The following is a 4,675-nucleotide window of genomic DNA, read 5'->3' on the forward strand; positions in this document are numbered from 1 at the left end:
AGTCCTGAAGGAGCTGAAAGAGAAGGACATAGGTTCTTCCTTCAGAGACCTCACCCAACAGATCCGGACCTACTTTGACAACGTATGTGACCAGAACTCTCCAGCCCCAGTTCAAGCGATCTTGATTAGACTCCATTTACTCCCTGGGCATTGCTCATGTCAGAGTGAAGAGATGTTTCGGCCCCAGGGAAGAGAGGTGTTTTACGGAGGAGGAGAACATTAGGAGGATGGGGATGACATCCCTGCTCCCACAGTCTCCCCCTTCTGTTCTTCTTTCTTGCCACTGAGAACCTCAAAGAAAGTCTGAATACTAGATTAGATAGCTAGATAACCATGAAAAGGGGGTTCCAAGGTACAATAGAGAGTGTTGGGCCTGCTCTATACCATTTTTATGTGAGAGGGTTGGAATGATTCCGTTTTTGCAGGGAATTTTGAGATTTCAAATTTTGGTTTTGTTCCTATTTGTGGGACTCCCTCTCCCCAAACTTCAAAACTCTTTGTGAAACGGAATTACTATTCTCAACCGAGCTCTATTGAAAGCCTTGGGTCCGGGCAGTCTGCTCTCGGTGCTGGGAACCCAGGAAACTGTGGGAGCTAGAAGTGCCAGGGAGTTGCAAATTTGAGAGCCAGGGTCCCAGACGCTGTGGGTTTGGAAGCCCACGATCCCAGTCAGCCTGCTAGATCGGCTTCCAAGGAGCTGAATGGGTGCACTGTCAAGACAGCAGGCAGGTTTCTAAGAACCCCTGCCTGGCTTCTGGAGGAATTTCATCAAAATGGAACTGTCGCTAAAATAGTTTGATGAATCAGGCAACTCAAATCAAAAATTCGTTCATGAAAGTGTTTCCAACTAGCTGTAGTTGGAATCCCTCAACTTTAGCGTAGAAGAGATGGCTGTGCGAGGTACGTGATGTGATTGTCCCTTAGTTACTAACTTGTGGGGCTTTCTTGGCTGTAGGAGGACGATGCTCTTCGTTTATTGTCCTTTGTCCTATTTGGCATCCTGGCCCGCCTGACCAAAAGAAAATGGAAGGGCTATTTCGCCGAGCAGGTTAGACAGAGCTGGGTCACACTTCTGCTGCACCTGCAAGACCCGAACCCCAGGGTTTCAGTGGTAAGACCGAGAGTGACTTATTTACTAAGCCAAAGGAATCTTCCTCCCAATGCCAGGGGAGATCTGCTATTCCTGCCTGCTGTGGAGGCCCAAATTCTCCCCTCAGTTCATTGCCCTCCTGCTGAGTCAGTTCCCGCCAGGTTGCTCCATGGCTGCCTCACCAGAATCCAAGATAGGTCATGGGTCTGAGCCCGACAGCTCTCTATTCCAGTCTGTCTCTGCACCCCAGGCCCCTGCCTCCCCAGAACAGAAGAGAGACCTGGTGAAGCAGCTTTCATAGGTAGATCTGTTCCAAAAAGACATTGATGCTACCTCTAGGTTGCAGTGGAAGCTCTCCCCTCTATTAGTCATTCCTGCATGTTTTCTGCCAATTACATCCAGATGAATCCCTTTTTATCCTGGAATAGATGAGCAGGCAAGCAGATGAGTTCCCTTTGAATGAGCATAGCACTCAGTAGGGAACAATTAAATGGTGTGTGTGACACGCTTTCTTTTTTTCAGGAATGCAGAGCTACGTTTCACCTCTGTGTCCCGTTTTTGGGACTGAAGAGGCTCCAAACTGCAGTGAATGAACACCTTGATAGCACAGCTGAGCTGAAGCCTGAGAAGCTCCAGGTGGACATTTGCAGACACCTTGTGAGTGAGCTGTTGAAGTGTCTGAGATTCTTGACTGGAGTGGCGTGTGGTGGTGTAGAGATGTGTGATGGGTAATGGAAATAACGGTCAGAGTGGGATATATGACTGAGGGTGATGGAAAATGTAAATCTGCCACAGATCCCCATTTTTCCCACGTCCACCCAGTCACCTGTTCTTTCTCTGATTTACCTGTGGCTCGTAAAAGCATGTGCTGGCAGTCAAAGGGCACTTCTAGCCAGAGAGAGCTCATGTGTCCCTGATTTCCTCTAGGCCAAAGAGAATGCCGAGCTGCTGGAGAACTTGTACAAAAGCACCATCACGTACTTCTGTAGCAGCTGGGAAGAGATGCGGGCAGTTGCAGCCAAGTTAGCTGGTGAGAGATGATGCCCAGTGTCCCTTTTGGTATTCCCATTGAGGGAGAGAGAAAAAAATCCCACTGTGCAGCCATTAATCTCTCTGTGCCTCAGCTTCCCATACATAAATGGGGATGTTAATATCCCTACCTCTCCAGTGTGGTGGTCGGAGGAAATCATGACTTGCTATAAAGTGCTTTGGGATTGTTGCAGGGAAAGCATGGTGCAGTCATTTAGTAGTAAAGGCTGGGACACTGTCTCGAAGGGCATGTTTACACTTGGAGCTGAGGGTCTAATTCCCAGCTTGATGAGACATACCCGCACTAGCCCTGAGTGCTAAAAATAGAGAGTAGCTGCGATGGCAGGAGCAGCAGGAAGTTTAAGCACCCCAAGTATGATCCCATCCAAACCCCAAAGTCGATTCTCAAGGTGGCTAGCTCCTCCCACTGCTCGTGCTGCTTTAGCTACATTCTAATTTTAGCATGCGAGCGCTGTCCGAGCTAGAGTGGGCCTGTCCCATTGAACTGGGAGTGATCTCCCTCGCTCAAAGTGCAGACCCACCCACAGTGTTGCTCAGTGCTCTTCACTACTACTTCATCATTGGGAGGTATGCAGCCCACCTGCCCTCAGCGCCTGCTGTTTCAGGTTCCTGGCCACACCACCTTGTCAAGGAGGCAAAAGGTTCCTCCGCTTTAGCCCTGTGCCCTCTTCTCCCAAGCATACCCAGGTGAGACAGGCAGGCGTTGTGCCCTAAGTCTCACCTATCAGTCACCTTGTGGGATCCCTGCTTAGAACTCACTTATTCCTGGCCCCAGTCCTTTGCTCAGACCACTAGACCAAGACACTAGTTTAGCATGTCTCCAATAACTGACAGCAGTGGCAAGAGGAACACAGACTCTTTAAAGCAAATGGGTTTTGTGTAAACATTCTTAAAAAAAAAGTCTTTCTCATTCTCTTCAGTGTGGACTCTAAACTGCACTAGCATCCTCTTGCCCACAGATCACCCTTAGGCCCACAGTAGGAGAGGCCAAAGACCTGTCTAGGGGCTGCTAATATCACTTTGCACTCAAGAAGGGAAGGTTTTATTGTTGTTGTTTGTTTTCCATTGTGTATTTAGGCATCATCCTGGAACACACAGACAGGCAGCGTATGAAATGGCTGGACCTGGAACATCTGCTGATGTGTAAGTAATAAATACAGCTGAAGTTCTGCTCATCCGTGAGTTCTAAAGGAATTTAGCTGACAAGCAGCTGTAACCGATAGCACTGGTGCAAAGTGCATCAGCCACACGTCAAAGGACAAATTCACTCTTGCCCAGTAGAAAGTCAGCTTTAATTTCCCCTGAAGGAGGAAGCTGCAGAGGTGTGATGTGAGTCCGTGCATCTCCTGGTTGTCCTGGCAAGGACCCCTCCGCAGCCAGTGCTATCCACTCTTTGGGCTTTATTGGCTCTCTGTGGACTCCCCAGGTGAGGAGAAATTGTAGCCACTTTCTGCTGCCCCAAATTTCCCACCAGCAATTTTTCTTCCAGTAGGTGCCCTGCATCCTGCACAAAGCAGCTTGGACCTGGCCTTTGTTGAATTCCAGGGTGATTGGAGCTCAGACAGTGGCTCTTGAATAGAGATGGAAAATAAACTTAAAAGTGGAAGCTATTGAAACAATGGACCTTCTTCCATTTACAGCAGAGTGGATGACTTTCTGGTCGAGTCAGGGTCTCCCCGCTTGTTGGGAGCATGGAAGGGAGCCAATGGAGGAAGCTAAAGCTTTCTTTGTATTGGAGAGCTTCTGTAGCGTGGTATTCAGAGGTAGTAAGTCTCCAGCTATTTCCGGCACAGGTGACAATATGAAAAGTGAGGCATATTCATCTCTCATGTATTTTCCACCCTAATAGAAGGACTGGGCCTAGTTTCACATTTTACCATGTGATCATTCTGCTCTGGTACTTGAAGATTCTGTGATCACGCTTAGCTGTGATTTGACAGTCTGTATACTAACATGTTGTCCTGTGTCATTTCAGCTCTCCAGGTCCTCAAGAAAGACCCAAGTCCCTCTGTCCAGCTGGTGGCAACGGAGGTCATAAGTGACATCTGTCCTGGCCGAGTGCTTGGGGACTGAAGCGGAAGGGACACAAACAGAAGAAGGCGCTCCAGTAGTATAAGGGCCCTACCGTCAATCAAACAATTAACCCCACCCTTGGCCCTCGTAAGCCTTGCCCACCGGTCACTGGAAGTCCCAAGCCATGAGGTATTACTTCCAGGGTCAAGGCGGACAAATGACCGGAAGCAAGGTGTGTCATGTGACCCCTCTAAGAACTCCTCCCATTGTCCTCTACCAATCGGGATGGGTTTCGCCCTGATAGGAACGCCCCAAGAGAAGATTTGACCAATCAGGGGGAGTTCCAGGGCAGGATGACCTGTCTGGAAGTGGTTCGTGTGACCCCTCTAAGAATTCCTCCCACCATCCTCTACCAATCAGGCGGGGTTTCAGCCACTGGAAACCACCCCGAGAGGAGGTTTGACCAATCATGGGGAGTTCCGGGGTGGGGTGATCTGTCTGGAAGTGGTTTGTGTGACCCCT

The 4,675-nt window shown here is 49.2% G+C and overlaps 1 long non-coding RNA gene across 1 annotated transcript; it reads left to right on the plus strand.

Moving 5' to 3' along the window:
- Positions 1-2,045: 2,045 nt before the first annotated feature.
- LOC142070383 (uncharacterized) lies at positions 2,046-4,471 on the plus strand. The gene is made up of 3 exons (XR_012666343.1): positions 2,046-2,120; positions 3,218-3,283; positions 4,116-4,471. It is a non-coding gene; the product is annotated as an uncharacterized LOC142070383 (long non-coding RNA).
- Positions 4,472-4,675: the final 204 nt, after the last annotated feature.

This window comes from Caretta caretta, chromosome 28, assembly GCF_965140235.1.
Source record: "Caretta caretta isolate rCarCar2 chromosome 28, rCarCar1.hap1, whole genome shotgun sequence".
NCBI lineage: Eukaryota > Metazoa > Chordata > Testudines > Cheloniidae > Caretta > Caretta caretta.